General features: G+C 46.4%; 1 protein-coding gene across 2 annotated transcripts in view; it reads left to right on the top strand.

The window, feature by feature from the left end:
• Nucleotides 1-21,079, top strand: part of SCAF8 (SR-related CTD associated factor 8) — a 193,645-nt gene that overhangs the window by 169,538 nt on the left and 3,028 nt on the right. For both annotated transcript variants that reach the window (XR_009558804.2, XM_070043462.1), the window contains one exon: nt 921-1,006. The gene's annotated coding sequence lies outside the window, so the exon portion shown is untranslated. Of the gene's footprint in view, nt 1-920; nt 1,007-21,079 lie in introns of those variants that run through there.

Consider the following 21,079-nt stretch of genomic DNA (forward strand, 5'->3'; position numbering starts at 1 on the left):
TTTGAAGTCCATCAGCCTGAGGCCTCCAGACACTCAGCACTCTGAGATTTTCCAAGTGCCGTGGAGCCAGGGACAGAGAGCCCTTCAGGGAGAGCAATTTCTTCTAGGGTTTAGCCCAGGCCAGCCTCTGGCTGTACATAGGGGAAGGTCATGGGGCGAATTGGTTTTGTCATACCCTAGTAGGACTCATTTCTCCATGAAAGGTGGAGACGAGCTCATTATTAGAATTTCTTTGCAAAAATGAAAATGACTTGCGCATTTTAAAAGACTACAAAATGAGTTTAAAATCAGCGTGAAATTTAAAGTGTTTTGTGACTCAGAAGTCTTCGTGATAAGAGGTATTGTTTCAGAACGCCGACACCTAAATGAAGTCTGATGTAGCAGAAAGAGCAGTGGTTCGATCAGTAACCGGTCACTAGACTGTGGGTAGGACAGCTTCTCTGGATCTTATTTCTTCATCTTTGAAGGAGAATCCTACCCGTTCCCAAGACTTTGTGATCACAAATATGAACTTTAAACCCCTTCATTTTACATTTGCTGGATCGTATTAACCGGCAAGGAGATAACATTTCACTGAAAACGTTATCTCAGCTGCAGAGTCTGAATCAAATACAGGACCTGCAACCTTTTCTCTTTATAACCATTTCTTGCTACTGTCGCGCAGCAATACTAAATGACGCTTTAGCTGACCTGATCACCAAAATGAAGAGTCAGGTTATCTGTCATCTGCATAAATGAAACTTCAAAAATCAGGCTTTAAAAAAAAAAAAATCAGGCTTTTGCATGCATCGTCACAGTAGTAATTCGTTCTGAACTGTACTTCATCTTGTCCATGAAATGTCAGCTCTTCGTTTAATGCAGTGTGAATCGATCATTCACATATGAGTAATTTAACGAGCCCACTTGCTGTTTTCTTCCAGGACAGAATGACTCGGAAGATAATGGAGCTTCGAAGCCTAGCAGAATATGAAGTCCTTCCTCTGCATGGATCTCGTTTAAATTTAAGGTCAGTAGTGAATTCCATTTGCTACCAGCTGGTACCTGCCCTCTTCCCAGGCTCCTAACGAGCAGGCTGTCCTGAAATTAGCAGAGCGGTTAGAAATGCCTCGCCTGCATTGGTATGAAAGTCAAGATTTTTTCAGATGTCTAGGAGAAGTAAAATGCTTGGTGTGGGGAGGTTAGCAGCGCAGTTCTGTGGCCCCAGCTCCCTCATACAGAAGCTTCTCATTCGCTCCTTCTCGGCACTGCCCCTCCCCCCCACAAAGATTCTGATTGGAAAAGAAAATCGGATAATAAGTGGTTCAGCTTGAAAGGTTAAGCTCCCCGCCAAAAATGTCAAGCAGGACTCCCTTCCCTTTGTTGTTTTCAAAATGAACATAGAGTCAGCTTCCACGGGGCACAGAGGGTGGTGTCACATGGCTTCTTGTATAGAGAGACAAAGAAGTTGGTGTCAAAAATGGTCTTCTGGGCTTCCCTGGTGGCACAGTGGTTGAGAGTCCGCCTGCCGATGCAGGGGACGCGGGTTCGTGCCCTGGTCCGGGAAGATCCCACATGCCGCGGAGCGGCTGGGCCCGTGAGCCATGGCCGCTGAGCCTGCGCGTCCGGAGCCTGTGCTCCGCGGTGGGAGAGGCCGCAGCAGTGAGAGGCCCGCGTACCGCAAAAAAAAAAAGGTCTTCTGCTGACTCATTTGCTGTCTGTTGCTCGTGTTTTGCTGACTATGTTAACCTCCTGGTCAATCTACCTGCCCTGCTGTAGTTTTGCCACCTTCCGCCTAAAATTAGATGCATGTCCAACCACGTCACTCCCCGGGAAGGCCCCTGTCTCCCCCAGGATTAAATCCAGCCTCCCAGCCTGGCTTCCAAGGGCTTTGTGGCCCATCCCTGCCCGCATCCTCAGCCACATCTCGTGATGCCCCTTCCTCACTTCTGGACCCATCGTCTGTTGGGTCCCTCTGTGCCTTTGCTCTCGCTGTTCTCTGTCTGGCACGATCTCTAGCCCCCTCCACCCCTGCCTGCATTGCAAGACTCACTCACGTGTCAGCCCCTCTGGGCAGCCTTTCTGGGGCCCCCGGCACTGGGCAGCAGCCTTCTCCATTGTCCCTGCACACACACCTTCGTTCCTACACCCACGACATCATGTCCATATGACAGTTTTACTTTTCTCTTGAAACATGACATCAACCATTTGTTAGCAATGGATCCAACCAATTTTGTGAAACCACATCAGATTATTTCAAATAATTTTTTTGAGTAGAAAAAATATAACTCCTTCCCCCCAAACAGGATGATCTTTGAGGCTGCCTGAGAAGAGTGTGCCTCCTTTTCACCCATGTGGGGAGTAGTATTTTGCCTGAGTTCCTATCTTTGAAAGCGCTCTTAAAATTTGTTATTGGTAAATATCCCATTGAACTGTTATATGAGCATTAACGTTAAATTCGTGGCTGATGTGAAAATGGTCTTCTTAGAGAGTTAGCTCCTTTAGCTCCTTTTGTCAAATACATGAAAAAGGCCTGGGTTCAGATGAGCTGAGATGCCTGGTCAGTTCTGCACTCTTTCTGGGAAGAGCTTGAATTTCAAGAGCTCCCCTCAGCCGCTCCCTCCACAAATAAACGTGGGGTGAAAACCTCAGTGAACTGAGGATCCCATGTGGAGAGAATTCCAGTTTTGTGGAATTTCACAGCCTGTGCTCACCGAATGGCATTCCTGAGACTGTTGCGTTTGGATAAGAAGAAAAATTCTCTGTGACCTTGAAACTTCCGTTTTGGATAATTCCTCCTCTATAACTTCCTCATTGTATTCATGGCTGCCCGCGGATCCAAGGTCAACCGTTTCTTCCTGCCTGCTGAGAGACCGGCAGCTTCAACATTTACTGTTTTGTTGCCACATTATTAGGAGCTGCCTCCTGGTTTGCACCATAAAATTCTAGAGTGTAAACACTTGGGCATCTATTTTCATGTGTGGCAGACTCACACTGTGGGCACACACAACCCTTTTGTTACCTCTTTGAACTCTGAATGAGATTTCAGGAGTGTGCACCTCAGGGGTAGATCCCTACCTTTGCAATGGGTACATACCCTACTCCACCCTACCTGTACTTTTCCCCCTACCTGAACCTCTGAGCCAAAGGGCAATAAACCGGCACATGCCAGCCCCACCATGGCCTACAGACAGCCCTCCCTTCCAGACAGATACGCATGTGCACACGTGCACATTCTTGCCTGCAATCTCCCCGCCCCGCAGGCATAATACACATACCTAAAGGTTTAAGGCTGTCCTTAAACATGCACTGGATGGGGACTTCCCTGGTGATCCAGTGGTTAAGACTTCACGCTCCTAATGCAGGGGGCCCAGATTCGATCCCTGGTCAGGGAACTAGATCCCACATGGTGCAACTAAGAGTCCGCATGCCACAACTAAAAATCCCACGTGCCACAACGAAGATCCCGCATGTGGCAACGACGGTCCCACGTGCTACGACTAAGACCCAGAGCAACCAAATAAATGAATAAATATTAAAAAAAAAAAAAAGCACACCCTGGATGTCCACCTGGGGGTCCAAATATGGGATGAGACTGCAAAGGCACACCTGGAGTAATTTCTGAATATTCCTCCCATCTTTCTTTGTATATCACCCCTCTTCCCCTCCCTTAGCTAAGACGTAGTTCCATGAGGCCATATTTCTCCTGGCTCCTGTCTTTCTTTCTGTCATTGTCTTTTCTTCCTGGCAGAGCGCCAGCCTGAGGTCTCCCTGTGTGGACGCTACTGTGATCTGTTTTTCTAGAGGCCCATGCAGTGATCGTTCTGAGCCACTCACGCTCTGCCTTACCCTGTCATGACGGAGGGTGCTGGCAGGAGGCCTTGGGTCTGGATGGGAAGCCAGTCCCGAGTCCCATCATTCCTTTATGCAAACCAGTTATGCTCTCTGGTACAAAGAGTTCATTGTTGGCTTGAGCCAGGGACTGAGACTGTAACATCAGTTCCACTGATCTCAAGAAGACCTCTTCAGCCTAACGCGAAGTGACCTGCTAAACCACTCTCTGAGAATTTATATGAATCATATTGACCCTGCAGTCATGTCAGGTTTTATTTTTTGCGTTTAGGCAAGTCACTGTGCACAAAAAACCATTGGGTGAGTGTGTGCACATTTGCACAAAGAATTTTAAGTCATTATTGCAGAAAATTTGGGGCCTCGCCAGTGGGATCAGAATTTTGAAAGATGTGCAAAAACATAGAGAAGAGTGAACAACCAAGGATGAACATGAGAAGGAATTTGGGACAGCAGAAGCCTTAAATGAACCTTGGCTTGCGAAGATGGTAAAAAGGACTTTTAAAACTGTCTTTAGACAGAAGAAAGTGAGAATGGGGGCTAATCAGTGCCCAACTGGAGAAATTGAGCATGGGGTGGGCTGCCATTTTTTTTTACAGATATCACAGAGGGCGTTTAATGAGCAAAGGGGTGTCAGGATCAGCTGACCCCTCCAGACCTGAGAGTCAATGATTCTATGAAACAGATGTTGAAATTCTGTATGAGGTCCACAAACATCCCAGGATGTGAAGTAGTAAGATAATTCTAGAATTGGAAAGATTGCCTGCTGAAGAGTTATCAGTAGTTATGGCTTTTCACCTAAAATGTTTAACGCATTTTCCACAGTTACTGAATTTATTCCCAGGACATAGTTTATTCTCTGGGAGAATCCTATTCATTCAGTGTGCTCCACCGTTAGCTGATAATACTCTGTACTTAAACAATCCCTTTCATCTGTGGGTCTCAAAGAATTTTATAAGGATTCATTAGTTCTCACGTGTGACTTTCAATTTGTCTGCACACTTGTGAAATGGATAGTAAACAATTTTACACCCAGGCAAAGGCAGAATACTGAGGTGGTGTCTTCTGGGTGTCCGATTGCTGGTGGCCGAGATGCCCAAATGAACTCCAGCCTCTTCCTGCCATTTATTCCCGCCCTTTATATCAGATCTTCTGACATTCAACTATCAAATAAGGTATGAAATTTGGGAGAACTTTCCAGACTTCTAATCAGCATATGGGTTTGAGAATTATGTATCCCGTCTGGCTTTGTCGTGTATTCTGTCCCACACAAAAACTCACACACAAAGCCAGAGCTGTCTGGAAGGCTCTGGGACAGGACTGAGCACTTTATTGTTGCCTTACCATCCCCCCCCTCACCCCCATGTCCCACCTTTCCAGCCCCCGTTACCACTTAACACTGTTTAACTAGTAACAGGGAATTCCTCAGGGGTCGGAGATGAAGGGAACGCTCACCTCCCACCCCCTGCAGTTCTGACTTTGACACATTTTAATAGTTAAAATCTAAACATAACCTGATGCCTTCATTTCCTCCCCATCTGTCCCTTCTTAACCCCCTACAGTCCAGCTTGCATCCTCTCCCCTCTACCGGAGTCACTTTTTAAATGTCTTCAATGACCTCCTTGTGGAATTCCACAAGACATTTCTTGGGGTCGTTCCACTTGACCTCCTTGATACTGTTGCCCACCCTGCCCTCCTCCAAACTCTCTTTTCCCTTGACCTCTGTGGCCCTGAAATCCCTGTTTTCCTTTCCCCTCTCTGGCCATATCTCTTTCTCATTCGGAGGACATCCAGTGCTGTGGTCCTTGAGCTTCTCTGATCCTCCCGTGGGATCAACTCTTGCCATCCTTATCTCCCACGGGCTAGAGATAGCTCTCCCCCGCTCCCAGACTGAAAATCCCAGAGATCACGTTCATACTTCTCTTCCTCTCATTTCCTATATCCAGTGGCTCACGGAGTTCCTATTTTTCCCCTGAAGAAGCTCTTAGCACTCACTGCCTTCTCGACTCAGAACCCTAGCACCCAGAGCACCGTCCCCCAAACTGTTTCGATCATGTGCATTAACAAAATCTGTACAATTCACGCTTCCAGTTCTTGACTGTTTACATATTATGTGCTGTATTAGTCTGCTAGGGCTGCCACGGACTGGGCGGCTTAAAGAACAGAATTTTATTTTCTCACAGTTCTGGAGGCCAGAAGTCCAAGATCAAGTTGCCATCAGGGTCGGTTTCTGATGAGACTCTTCTTGCTTGTAGACGGCCACCTCCTTGTATCCTCACATGGCCTCTTCTCTGTGTGTGTGCAGAAAGAGAGAGAGAGAGAGAGTCCTGGTGTCTCTTCCTCTTTTCGTAAGGGTCCTGTCAAAATAAGGCTGCAGGGGCTTCCCTGGTGGCGCAGTGGTTGAGAGTCTGCCTGCCGATGCAGGGGACGCGGGTTCGTGCCCTGGTCCGGGAGGATCCCACATGCCGTGGAGCGGCTGGGCCCGTGAGCCATGGCCCCTGAGCCTGCACGTCTGGAGCCTGTGCTCTGCAACGGGAGAGGCCACAGTGGTGAGAGGCCCGTGTACCGCAAAAAAAAAAAATAAGGCTGCACACTTATGACCCTATTTAACCTTTAATACCTCCTTAAGGCCCCATCTCCAAATACTGTCTCATTGGGGGTTAGGGCTTCAACATGTGAATTTGGGCACAAGTCAGTCTATAATATACATATTTTCTATTCAGTGGGTATGTTCATTTAAAATACATAAAATAGACTCAAAAAAGATGAAAAATTTAAAAGTATGTACACGTAAGAATTCTGATATTTTCTCCCCACATCCCAGGGCATCACCTCAGCGTACCCGGGATACACACCCAGCATTCAAAACCACGGGCCTGAGCAATGACCGCAGTGTCCTAACAGATCTGTCCACCGCTGGGCTTTCATGTCGTCTTCCCATCCAGCTCAACCTGTGTATTAGCCTTTGTAAAATGGTGGTTTCTTCTTCCCCCTTCCTCAGAAGACATTGGTGCTCTGGGTTGCCCAGGAGAGGCCAGGGCACCTGCCAGCTTGACCTTCAGGGCCCTCCATGTCCCAACACGACCGCTGCTTCAAGCCATTGTCCCTCCCGCTGCCTCCCTCAGTGCCCCCTTCCTCCTCTGCAGGTCCCGAGCTTGTAATTCACATCCTCACCACCTTCCCTCTTCACTCCCACACGTTTGTCTCTCCCTCCTTGAAGCTCTGTCCCATCCTTTGGTTCAGGCTCACCTGCCGTTCAGCAGTGTTACTTCCACTTTCATGGGTGCCGTCTTTCCCCCTCAACTGGGTTACGGTCTCCAAAAGCTCATGGTCCAGGTTTCTTCTTCCTTTTACATCCTCCCCTGAGCACAGACTCCGAGCCTGTCCTCTGTCCTCCTTCTGGTGGTTGTGGCTGGATCGAGACCACCATGGGGGCGCTGGAAGCAGTGACACCATCTGACTTGCTGTGCACGCACGGCCTGGGTGTGTTCAGAGAAGGCAGCTTAACACGGCTGAGTTCCTAAACCTACTCCAGCTCAGCTTCTTGCCGATGCTATTTCCCAGAATTTGCTAATATATTCTCCTAAAAATTTAATAGAAGGAAAGTTGGCTGCTCATTGAAAAGTGTACGCTTGACCGCAGACTCAGATCACCTTAATTAATGTTGACGAATGCAAGATTTATTAGCAAAGCAGCCATCTCTTTAGTGCCCAGTGGGGCTCAGGACATGCGTGTAAATCATTCCGATAGCCATTTCCTGGATTGAGCACTTGGCATTCACCGACCACAAGGTGCACCTATTCCCAGATAGCAGAGCTGGGATGCTGAGGGTGATTTGAGATGATGAACACTCAGGAAAAGAATGACTTTGCACACTGGAAAGGCAGCAAGTCTGGAGCTGTTTCCAAACCATGAATTCTCCTTTAAAACTCACCAGCTAATGCTGGCCTGAGAATTTCAAAATGAAGGTACCAACTCACTTCCTGAATTATTGTATCTTTATGGCCCTGTGGCTGCAGTCCAGCCATCCAGTTCCCAGAGGCGTGCATGGGGACCATGCCATTCCTGGGATGAAGGCCTTGGAGACCTGTTAGCTGAAACCCGCTCTTCTCTGTGAAATGAATGTGTGCAGCTGCAAATTAGTTTCCTGGTGCACCTTTAGGAGGGGATTGTCCCCCCAGTTGAATTGTTTAATATTTAAACTATGTATTCTTTCCTTATCTACGTGGTAAACTTGGCAGACTCAGCGAATGTTATAATTGTGCTGAGTCCAAAAGTCATTTCATAGTATATGTTTCAAGTATAATGTGGTTCAGTGTCCTGAACCAAGATTATCTCACCAACCTCTTTGAGTGTTACACAGTGGCCAGGGATACTAACTGGCCCTGTGGGTGACACCCACGTAATCTGCAGAGACCATGCAGGTAACCCTCAGGCCATGTTTGTCAGATTAAAGTATAATTGCAACAATCCTGTAACGGCTAGTTGTTGATTTTGTCTTGGTTTCTTCATACTTTTGCATAAGAGCTACCTGTATCTCTTACATGGGAAGCAAAGGGCTGAGTTGGAGAGAGGGACGGACCTGGGAAAGGCCAGGGGACACATAGAAATGTCTCCTAGTTGAATAGTTCTTTGAGATTTTTGTTGTTTTCATTTTCACAAGAGACCCACAGAGAGGGAATTCCCTGGTGGTCCAGTGGTTAGGACTCCACGCTTCCACGGCTGAGGGCCCAGGTTTGATCCCTGGTTGGGGAACTAAGATCCCGCAAGCCACACAGTGAGGCCAAAAAAAAAATAAAAAAAAAAGAGAGAGAGAGAGAGAGAGAGAACTACAGAGAAAGAAGGAAAGAAGGAGGGCGGGGGAGAGGAGAGAGGGAGGGAAAGATCAAGAAAAGGAGAAACGAAAGAAAAAGAATGAAAAGAAAGGAAGGGAGGAAGAAGAGAAAGAAAGAAAGAAAGAAAGAAAGAAAGAAAAAGTAAGAAAGTCTCCGCATGGATCCCATGCGGTTTTGTGAGGCCACCTCTTGGAGGAGAGTTTAACTCAGGACACAGCTTCCCCTCGCAGCCTCCCTCCACCGTGGCTGTTGGCAGGGGCCGCAGGGACATTACAGACGCCACCAGCGAGGGCTGCGGGGCCAGCCTCCTTGCTTCTCCGGGCCCTCGGCTGAGGCCCGTGTGGGGAATAGCCACGTGGGTTGCCAAGTCAAGCATTTTCACGGCCTGAGTCACACAGACAGAGCTTTAACTCTGTGAACACAAACCAGGCAAATAAAGAACAAAATGCCCATCCCAGGAGGCGAGGGAATGATCGTTAAGTGCCCCTACAGGCCCTCAGGGTAATTCCCTGCACCGTTCCCTTCTGCGCGAGGGTAACGCAAACTCCTAAGGCCTTGTTGAGTATCAGGCCTCCTCGCTGTCGTCTTTAAAGCCTGCTTGGAAGCAGAAGGGCGCAAACCAGGACGGAGTTCGGAAAGTCTGCGTTCATCGTTGGGGTTTAATTAAAACACACTGAGCCTTGCAGAAGCTTGTGCTTTAGAGTAATGGAAAATTTAGGGAATCAGAAACAGAGATGGATCTGAGGAAGAAAGGTCTGATTTTCTCCTCAAGCCTCTGGATTTCTTGCCTTCCATTTCCTCCCAGACTTGTAGTTGACACCTTCTTAAACATGTGAATTATTTTTCTAATAAAGGATTACTCAATTTTATAATCGCAAGTATTTGGTATTTACTTATACAGAGGCATTATCCAAATGTTCATGCTATTTCATATTCCCTTCTATTAGGTTAATTTATAAACATATATTTATCATACACCTCCCACGTGCAAAGCAAATGAAGGGTGCAAGGGGTACAATTGTGAGCAAAACTGCTTTCTCTAATTGCAGCGAGCGGGGGCTACTCTTCGTTGTGGTGCATGGGCTTCTCATTGCGGTGGCTTCTCTTGTGGAGCACGGGCTCTAGGCATGCAGGCTTCAGCAGTTGTGGCATGTGGGCTCAGTAGTTGTGTCTCGCGGGCTCTAGAGCACAGGCTCAGTAGTTGTGGCATATGGGCTTAGTTGCTCCGCCGCATGTGGGATCTTCCCGGACCAGGGCTCGAACCCATGTCCCCTGAATTGGCAGGCGGATTCTTAACCACTGCGCCACCAGGGAAGCCTGCAAAGTAAGATTTTAAGAACATTATTTTCCGGGCATTCTTGTCAAAATCAATGTACAAACAATCAATCAATTGGTCAAACCAAACAAACTCGATACTGTGTTGGGGGTTAGGGGCTAATATCAGGCAGGTCTATGAGAAGCTTTATTCGTCATCATAGCCGCTCCTCCCCAGAGCAATAAATAATGATACAATACTCCTTGCGCTCAGCTGGCTGTGTCAGTGACCTTAATCGAGTCATTTGATTTCTTACTTTCCGTATCTGTGAAGTGAGGGTTTGGGCTTAATGATCTTTAAGCACCTTTTTTATTTAAACTTTTTTTTTTTTTTAATATTTATTTATTTATTTGGCTGCACCAGGTCTTAGTTTTGGTATGCGGTATCTTTAGTTGTGGCATATGGGATCCAGCTCCCTGACCAGGGATCGAACCCGGGCCCCCTGCATTGGGAGTGCGGAGTTCCAGCCACTGGACCATCAGGGAAGCCCCTAAGCACCTTTTTTATTACTATCAACACACTAAGCAGGTACCTGCAGCGGTGGCCAGTGCTTTTACACTTTCCTGTCCATGCCGCCCTCCCACATACGACACAAACATTGGCCATCAGGAGATTGAAGGCAGAGAAAAGGAAGAAATAGGATAAGCACAGAAGAAACATGTCAAGTAAATTATGCCTTCAGACTCGAATTCTAATTATTTCCTCTTGTCTTCCTTCTTCTACTAAATCATGTTCTTCTTTGTTATGTAGTGATTGAGTTCATCATCTTTAAGTCATGCATTCATTTGTGGAACACTTCAGGGTGTCCAGAATATTCCAGGACAGGGCTGTGTGTTGAGGATGTGGACATGAACAGTTTGACCTCATATGGTTTTCCCTCTACTAAAATCAGTACATTTTACCCAAAATAGTCCGTTGACACCCTTTTCAATTCTAGGCTCCCCCTCCTGAAAGGCTAGTGTGGAAAATATTTTGCAAACATAATGACCAAAAAAAAGACTAGTCTTTTTTTTTTCTTTGAGCTATATCTAATTGCTTAAATTTCAAACCTAAATGTTTGAAAGACAGACCCTACACAATCATCCATTACTCTTGTCCACATGCATAAACAAATAAAACTCATAGTTGCGTCGTCATATGTGCCTTTCCTGTCGTCCGTAATAATGTTCCCTGGGAAGAAGTAAGACAGGTGGAATTTTTAAAGTTTTTTGAATCTCTAGTGACAGAGAAGCTTATGCTCATTTTATAACACCTACTGTATACCAGATAATAAGTGTATACTGATTCATTTTCTATTTTGGTAAATAACTTTCAGAGAATGGCAGTATATCTTCAGAGGATGATAGATGAAGGACCTCCCTTTAAAAAGAATATTTCAAACTAATTTTCCCCTAATTATATTGGAAGGTTTTTAACGACAAAGTTCATGAAAGGGTCATTGGATTTCAAAAACTCTCCTTGCTCTGTCGATATGACTTAAATGTTTTAAACTAAGAGGGTATCTGGATTTATGAGCTTCCACCTACGTCTTGGATTTAAGGGGAAAAATAGGTGTTTGGATTTATCTTCATGATCGATTTTATATTCAGGAAAGAACTCTGTCATGAGGTTGCTTTCGTCAACTATTGTTCATTTCACACAATTTGAACAGATTTTTAATTTATTTTTAAATTTGTTTAAAATTTAAATTAAAAAAAATTTTTTGGCCGAGCCGCGTGGCATGCAGGACCTTTGTTCCCCAACCAGGGGTCTAACCTGTGCCCCCTGCAGTTGAAGCGTGGTGCCCTAACCAGTGGACCACTAGGGAATTCCCACGAACAGATTTTTTTTAACTATTTTATTCAAGTAGAGTTGATTGACCATGTTGCATTATGAACAGGTTTTTAATTAAGGTTTACAGGTGAGTCACCATAAAAATGATGCCAACTCTTCTCCCCCCACCCCCACCCCGTGAAGCCATCAAAGGACCCTGCCCTTGTTTTGTGTGAAGGGGCCGTGAGTGAGTGTTGGAAGGTCCCCTCCCATAACCCCACGTCTGAGAGGGGCATTGCCTGCCGTTTCTCCTTCTCAGTTTAAAAAGATCCTTCTGGACTTCCCCATCACCAAGACACTCATCTATCATGATGACTAAATTAAAGCAACTCGAAGAATTGTTTTTACTTTATTGTCTGCATAAACTAACACCCCCAAGAACTTGCAGGGCGAGTTTAAGGGTGGGCAAACCACACACGTGACCGTGAGAGGGACGGAAAGTCTCCTGTAGCATTTTCCCCAGAAGGTCGGCAGAAATGTGAACCAGTAATTACTTCAGAAGACAAACTGCTGTGTCTGTGGGGAAGGAAGAGTGCAGCATTCAGCCTCCCTGGGCCTCGAGACACTGGGCGGGCAGCACACGGGCCCACGGTGCTCATGGCGCCCACTATTACACAGACTTCCTGTTTCTGATTTCAGGCCTTTCAGAAAATTTCCTGTGAAATGGAAATCCTGACTGGTCTTTTCTGGTGCATTCTTACTACATGGTAGAGAGCTAATTTCACATCATTGAGGAAGCTTTTCCCAAAGGGACTAAAACTGGGCTACTGGAGAAAGTATAGAAACACACATGCAGGAGACAGGTTAGCGTTCAGGCCCAGCTGCACTGGATGACTGTGAACGCTTCACACTCCACAGAGGAGCTCCGCAGCCCCGGCACTCAGCCCTGTGCAGGGCAGCTTTCAAAAGCTGCAGCAGACCAGTTTCTTTGTGCGTTGAAGAATCACCTCCTTCAGAACCCTTGGGAATTCTCAAACTTCCATATCTACATCATGAATTGCATACAACACCAGTTCTCCTTTTGGAAAATTTGATATTTAAACACTAATGATGTTAATATTTTTTTAAAAATGTGTACATGTCACAGGCAGGGAACGTGCCAAACACCACCCACACGACTCTTCACAACAACCTCACGAAGTAGGAATAGCCCCACTTTACCCGTGAGGAAACTGAGGCCAGAGGAAGAGGAAGTAATTAACCCAAAGCCAAACAGCTAAGAAGCAACGGAAGCAGGATTGAGATCAGCTCCATTTGACTCCAGAGCTCATGATCTCAGTGAGTTTCTGCTGTATTGCCTCGGTGTAAGTGATACGAACAGCTGCTCTAGTTAATGATTGACTTAGGCAAGTGAGGACAGCTTGCGTGTACTTATTCTGACGAGCGTTTATGGTACCATATCCAAATGCGTCTGCATTTCCTTAGCAAGGATGGGAGCAGAGAAGCTAAGTGCAGACGGTTTGCTTGTCCTCTTCTTATCTGGAATATCCTCTACTCCAAATATCTAATTTTCTTGTCCCTGTCTTTTCATGACCACTGAATCAACAGCCACGTTTGTCCCTGTCCTTTAAATAGTGTGTGTGTTTTGGAGTAATCAGAAAACAAAGCTACATAAAGAAAACACGAAGAATGTTTTCTGGTGGAGATTGTATTGCAGAATCAAGCTTGGAAATGTGACATAATTTCCAGTTTCCCCATTGATTGAGGCTCTGATGTAAGGGGATTTTTTTTTTTTTTTTTTTTACTTAATTTGTTTATTTTTGGCCGCGTTGGGTCTTCGTTGCTGTGCACGGGCTTTCTCTAGTTGCAGTGAGCGGGGGCCACTCTTTCGTTGTGGTGCTCAGGCTTCTCACTGCGGTGGCTTCTCTTGTTGCGGAGCACGGGCTCTAGGCGCACGGGCTCCAGTAGTTGTGGCACGCAGGCTCAGTAGTTGTGGCGCATGGGCTTAGTTGCTCTGCGGCATGTGGGATCTTCCCGGACCAGGGCTCGAACTTGTGTCCTCTGCATTGGCAGGTGGATTCCCAACCACTGCACCACCCGGGAAGCCCTAAGGGGACGTTTTACAAAGTCCTTTTTAGTGGCAACTCAGACACACCTTCAGATAGAGACATGCCACTTGGGCATCAAGCAGAGGCTTAGCTGTCTGAAAGCCACCAGCCTGATGGAGAAGGAATGACTCCGAACCCCCAGGCTGGGCTTGTTTGCTTTCCTCCTGGAGGATAATAGGATGCTAAGTATTGGGTTTAGCTGCCCCTCTCCCCCGGCCCCCAGAATGGTCTGGAACAGGATTAGCCTCACACCATCATACTCTGGACTGGAACTTCCTCTAAGGCAGGAGCCACGTCGTTACATTCCCAAGGACTTACACTGTGCCTGGAGCAGCTGATGGATGAAGGCGTAGCTAAATGAGTGGGGCTGTTTGAGCAGATGGAAGATTCGGTGGCTTCTGGCTCTCAACATCACCCTATTTTTGTGAAGATGTTTCCATAGAAGAAGGTTTCAGTTTGTATGTTGGAAACTCATGGGCCAGACTTTCAAACAATGAAAGAATTCAATAAAAGGATTGGAAGTTAAGAAGATTCCCAAGAAAGATTTCTCTGCACAAATAAATTGACAGTGTTGCTTGAATAAGAGTCTTCCTCGTGTTTCCCCCATTACCAAATTCTTGGTACTTTAAGCTGGCCCTAAGTCTATAGCCCTTGCTCTAGAATTTAGAGCCCCAAACAAAAGCCATGCTGGGGTATATGCCAAATTAAGTAAGCCACTGTGCCTAAATATAAATGTAAATGCCTGAATGTACATATCAAAGTTTATTAGGACGACCTGTAGCAGCTTCAACAAAGGGTGTATGACAGTAAACATATGGTAATAACATTGAAACCATTTTTTGTTTAGAAATAAAATGACTATTTTCTATAGATGATAACACACCCCATAATCATATATCAAAGTCGTTTTTCCCATGTTGCTTTTCTTTCAAACAGGTAAGTGGTGCGATGGATCGTTACACGTTGGACACTGTCTACATTGTGATAAACACTCATGAAAACACCGTGGTCTGTGGGGTATTTTCAGAGCACCAACAGCGCTGTGCCTACCAGGGGCCCTGGTGGTCTTTTCCAGATCTTGCCCACGGTGCCTGGAGGGGTCAGGCCGAGGCGTGTCCATGCGGGGGCTTCCTAGAGCCAGCTCCGACTTTTAGATTTTATCCCATTGATATCTAGATCCAAGATCTTTCCTCTCCAAGGAGGAATTCTGAAAGTGTCTGCTCTCAGCCTAGCTCTACCATGTCATTACGGAAGAAGCTTCAATCTGACTTTCATAATATTGCAACGTGGAGGTAAAATTTCCCCACTCACCTTGGTGGAATCTCCTGCAGCCAGAAACGATCATTACCCTTTGCTCGTTCTCTTCCCCTGGCACTTACCACAGTCTGTCTGGTAAGATAGATATTTGTGTGCACGTCTTATTACCTCTTCGACTCCTTTAACTACCTATCAGTTCTTTATGTACCTGTTTTCCTTAGACCCTGCTTCGGAGGTCAGGAGACTTGGATTTGAATGCTGGCTTTATTATTTCTACTGCCATGAAAACGTGGACAAGCTACTTTCCCTCCCTTAGCTTTAGTTGTCTCTTCTGCAAAATAGGAAGAATGACGTTTGTACCTCTGTGAGTTGCTCTGCAGATTAGATAGCATATGTGAAATGCTTCTGTAGATGCCTGGCACATTGGAACAACCAGTAACTGTCATCTGTCATTCGTAATGATATTCTGGAGTAGAACCAGGACTTGGTCTGGGAGCTTTGCTCATCAGGGAGGAACTCTGAGTGTCTGTGCTCAGCCCATCTCTGCCGGTGCCGCTGGTGCCTGGTATCCTCCTCCCAGCGCCGCACCTGCTTTGGGACTGCTGCCCCGCAGCAGTGTCGCCCCACAGCAGTGTCACCCCGCTCTGCCACTTTTCCTTGTCAGGGAGTCGGGGCATCAGGTTTGTGTCATGAAACCTGGAGTCACTTGAGTATGACAAGTTCTTTTCTTTGTTTGTTTTAACTTTTATTTATTTATCTTGGCCGTGCTCCGCTCGGCATGGCGTGTAGGATCTTAGTTCCCCGACCAGGGATTGAACCTGTGCCCCCTGCAGTGGAAGCATGGAGTCTTAACCACTGGACTGCCAGGGAAGTCCCTATTTATTTATTTGTTTATTTAATTGAAGTATAGTTGATTTACTATATTCTGTTAGTTTCAGGTGTCCAGCAAAGTGATTCAGTTATACATATACATCTATTCATTCTTTCTTAGATTCTTTTCTCATATAGGTTATTGCAGAATATTAAGTAGAGCTCCTTGTGCTATACAGTAGGTCCTTGTTGGTTCTATTCTTTTTTTTTTTTTTGCGGTACACGGGCCTCTCACTGTTGTGGCCTCTCCCGTTGCGGAGCACAGGCTCCAGACACGCAGGCTCAGCAGCCATGGCTCACGGGCCCAGCCGCTCCGCAGCATATGGGATCTTCCCGGACCGGGGCGCGAACCCGTGTCCCCTGCATCGGCAGGCGGACTGTCAACCGCTGTGCCACCAGGGAAGCCCTGGTTCTCTATTTTATATATAGTATGTGTATGTTAATCCCAAGCTCCGAATTTATCCCTCCCCCTCATTTCCCCTTTGATATCCATAAGTTTGTTTTCAAAATCTGTGAGTCTGTTTCTGTTTTGTAAATAAGTTCATTTATATCATTTTTTAGTTAGATTCCACATATAAGTGATATCATATGGTATTTGTCTTTGTCTGATTTACTTCACTTAGTGTGATCATCTCTAGGTCCATCCGTGTTGTTGCAAATGGCATTATTTCATTCTTTTTTATAGCTGAGTAATATTTTATTGTGTGTGTGTATATATATGAACCACATCTTCTTTATCCATTCATCTGTTGATGGGCACTTAGGTCACTTCCATGCAGTGTGGCAAGTTCTTATATTAAAAATATTCAGCTAACCTAAGGCTGTTCCTGTGCTTCCTTCCTCACCCCTCCAGAGATCAGGGAGGAAAAATGGCTTGTTATCCATCTGACAGCTAATAATTCTAGGCAGTGACTGCACAAGATACCACCAAGGCCGGTGGCATTTAAAAAGTAGTGTGACGTGGACTTCCCTGGTGGCGCAGTGGTTAAGAATCCGCCTGCCAATGCAGGGGACATGGGTTCAAGCCCTGGTCTGGGAAGATCCCACCTGCCGCAGAGCAACTAAGCCCGTGCGCCACAACTACTGAGCCCACGCGCCTAGAGCCCATGCTCCACAACAAGAGAAGCCACTACAATGAGAAGCCCGCGCACCGCAACGAAGAGTAGCCCCTGATTGCCGCAACTAGAGAAAGCCCGTTCACGGCAATGAAGGCCCACTGCAGCCAAAAATAAAAAGATAAATTTATATATAAAAAAAAAAGTGGTGTGAGGTGCGCTCTGCCTTTCAGGCTGCTACAGTCCCTGTGGCCAAGATGGGATACAGTATTAAAAGGCAACTGACAATGCCAGGAGGGTTCTAAGTGGCAAAGGAGTGAGTGGTACAAAGGAAAGTAAGTTTATGAGACAAGAAAGATCTGGGTGTCTGGAGGAGAAGTGATGATCCTCGACCTCGAGCAAGACCCTGAATAAAAATGTGCTGTCGGGGGCTTCCCTGGTGGCCCAGTGGGTGAGAGTCTGCCTGCCGATGCAGGGGACACGGGTTCGTGCCCCAGTCCGGGAAGATCCCACGTGCCGCGGAGCGGCTGGGCCCGTGAGCTGTGGCCGCTGAGCCTGCGCGTCCGGAGCCTGTGCTCCGCAACGGGAGAGGCCACAGCAGTGAGAGGCCCGCGTACCGCAAAAAAAAAAAAAAAAAAAAAAAAGTGCTGTCTTTGTATTCTCCAAACTGAAAAACAAAAACAAAAAAACACTGCGAGGGCAAGTCTGTTTTTCACGGAAGAATAATTCCTTTGTTGATTGACTCTAGGAGGAATTAAAGAACATTCATACCTAATTAAAACAAGTAAAGTCTGGAGGTGAGCTCAAGAAGGTGGGTTGATTTATGAATCCCACTTCAAGACTTTCAACTTGAAGGTGATCAACCTGAGCAGGACTTGCCTGAAGGCAAGTATTACCCGGTCTAATTATTAGACCTAAAAAGCAATGTTCATCTTTTTTAAAATTATTATTTATTTATTTATTTTTGGCTGCGTTGGGTCTTTGTTGCTGTGCACGGCTTCCTCTAGTTGCGGTGAGCAGGGGCTACTCTTAGTTGCGGTGCGTGGGCTCTAGGCACACAAACTTCAGTGGTTGTGGCACACGGGCTCAGTAGTTGTGGCTCACGGGCTCTAGAGCGCAGGCTCAGTCGTTGTGATGCACGGGCTTAGTTGCTCCGCGGCATGTGGGATCTTCCCGGACTAGGGCTCAAACCCGTGTCTCCTGCATTGGCAGGTGGATTCTTAACCACTGCGCTACGAGGGAAGCCCCACAATTTCAGTCTTAATGATGCTTATATCCTGTTTTACACAAAGACGAGATGTACTAGGAGCGATAGCTCTAAATTTCAATCTTAAGAGTCTATGTGAGAAATGTTTGTTTAAACAATATTTTTATTACAGTTTCATAAATACAGAAAATGCACTGGACATAAGTTACAGTTTTGTGGGTTTACTCAAATAAACACACCTGTGGAACCACAGTCCAGTTCAAGAAATAGAACATTCCCAGAACTCCTCCCTTCTCTCTGCCCTTCACAGTCACCAAGGTAACCACTCTCCTGACTCCTACACGGTAAATTAGTTTCACCTATTTTTGAACTTTGTATAATTGGAACCACCTAGTACCTATTAATTTATGTCTGCCTTCTTTCTCTCAACATCACGTTTGTAAGATTCATACATGAGTTGATTAATTTACTATGCTGTACAGTATTCCATAATATAAATATACCACACTTGATTTATCCATTCTACTGTTGAGGGACATTTGAATTGTTTCTCATTTGGCCTATTTCATACAAGTAATGATGCTACATTCTTACACCCACACTGTGCACACTCTAAGTGCATTTCTGTTAGGTGTATAGACTGGGGGAAAATTGCTGGGTCATTGCAGCTATTGTTTTTGTGGTTATTGTCAAAAAGTTTTTCCAAAGTGTTTGTATGAATTTATGCTCCCACCGGCAATTTATGAGACTCACGCATGTCCTTGCTGACACTTGATATTATCGGGGGTTTTTTGTTGTTGTTTTTTTTGCGGTACGCGGGGCTCTCGCTGCTGTGACCACTCCCGTTGCGGAGCACAGGCTCCGGACGCGCAGGCTCAGAGGCCATGGCTCACGGGCCCAGCCGCTCCGCAGCAGGTGGGATCTTCCCGGACTGGGGCACAAACCCGTGTCCCCTGCATCGGTAGGCAGACTCTCAACCACTGCGCCACCAGGGAAGCCCGATATTATCGTCTTTTTAATTTTAGCCATTTGGAGGGTACGTAATGGGGTCTCTTTGTGGCCTTATGCGTGAGGTGGAGCATCTTTTCGAGTGCTTATTAGCTATTTAAATATCTTCTATTGTGTAGTAAACATCCAATCTTTTGCGTATTTTTTAATTGCAATGAATTTTTAATATAAATTTATTTTTTCATTTATTTATTTTTGGCTGTGTTGGGTCTTCGCTGCTGCCCGTGGGCTTTCTCTAGTTGCAGCGAGCAGGGGCTACTTTTCGTTGTGGGGCGCGGGCTTCTCATTTCGGTGGCTTCTCTTGTTGCGTAGCACGGGCTCTAGAGCGCAGGCTCAGTAGTTGTGGCTTGTGGGCTCTAGAGCGTAGGCTCAGTAGTTGTGGCGCACGGGCTTAGTTGCTCCGCGGCGCGTGCAATCTTCCCAGACCAGGAATCGAACCCCTGTTCCTTACATTGGCAGGCAGATTTTTAACTACTGCGCCACCAGGGAAGTCCGACTTTTACTTTTTTTTTTAATTAATTGAATCATCAATGTTTATATATATTCTGGATAGCAGACCTTTATGGGATCCTTATCACAACAGATACCTTCTCTCTGGCTGTCCTGGCAACTAAGTGAGTGGAAAATGCCTCAAGGGGAAAAGGAATCCAGACGTTGTGCTCCTCCCTCCAAAATTCCCTTTTCTCAGGGATTTTGGTCTAAGACTTCAGTGTTTGGGCAGCTCTTTGATGACTCCCAAGCACGTGAGTGTGTGCTCATCTGGATTTCCTGCTAGCTGTTTGCATCAGAAGGGTTAGTCTAATATAAGCTGTTCCTTTATCTCCAGAAGCAAAACGTCAAGAATGAGACTGTTGGTTTAAAAAAAAAAAAAAGGTGTGGGGGGGACCTCCCTGGCGGTCCAGTGGTTAAGACTCCACGCTTCCACTGCAGGGGGCATGGGTTCAATCCCTGGTCAGGGAAGTAAGATCCCACACGCTGCAGGGTATGGCCAAGAAATTAAAAAAAAAAAAAGAGACTGTTGGTTTGGGGCATTTCCAAGGAAAACTGTAGACTAGAGAAGCATGTCTGATATCTTAAGGCCCATCTGCACACACAGAGCAGAGAAACACCTTTCCTGGGCTGGGGCTGAGCTGGTGTGGAGCTGGGATAAAGGCAGGATGAGAAATGCTGTGTGGGGTTCTGCCCTCTGACCCTTGGGCCTTGTCCCTGGGGATGGGCAAAAAATAAACCAGAGAAAAGCTTGGGGATCCCCAAGCGTGTCCCTCCGGTTTAGCCCACAGAAACTTTGGGAAGCCCCCATCTAGTGGAGCAGTGAACTGAAAAAGAAAAATAAAAAGCTAGACTGATAGCCAGAGGACAGCTCTCAAGTCCTGTGTGCCCAAGGGCCCCAAGTGCGGTGGAAGGGGACTTCCAAAACCTGTCTATTCCTCAAAGCAAAGCACAGAGCTGGGATGAAAATAGCCCGGCAGACGGGGGGAGGCCTCCCAGTTGAGAGAAGGAGGACACAGTCTGTGGAGTCCTATTGATGGAAGTCCATGGTGAGACGGGTGATGGCAGTGTTTGCTACGAAGACCAAGGTCGATGCCCAGGTCCAGGCAAGACAGACTCGGAGAGGACTGGGGCAAGTCTGCCAAGCGCATCCCTCACCCAGGCCGGCTTGGCCCTGCTTCTCGAGAGCACTGGCCTGACCCACACCCAGCCTCCTCCTGGAACTTACTTACGTCTAGAGAGAAGAAGAAAAGAGATCAGGAACTGAGGAAAACTAAATATCAGAAAGAGATTAGATTTTTAAGCCGGAAGGGACTGAAATTCTTTGGGGGTGAGATTTCTTTTTCCACAACTGTTCT

The sequence above is a fragment of the Globicephala melas genome, chromosome 14, assembly GCF_963455315.2.
Source record: "Globicephala melas chromosome 14, mGloMel1.2, whole genome shotgun sequence".
NCBI lineage: Eukaryota > Metazoa > Chordata > Mammalia > Artiodactyla > Delphinidae > Globicephala > Globicephala melas.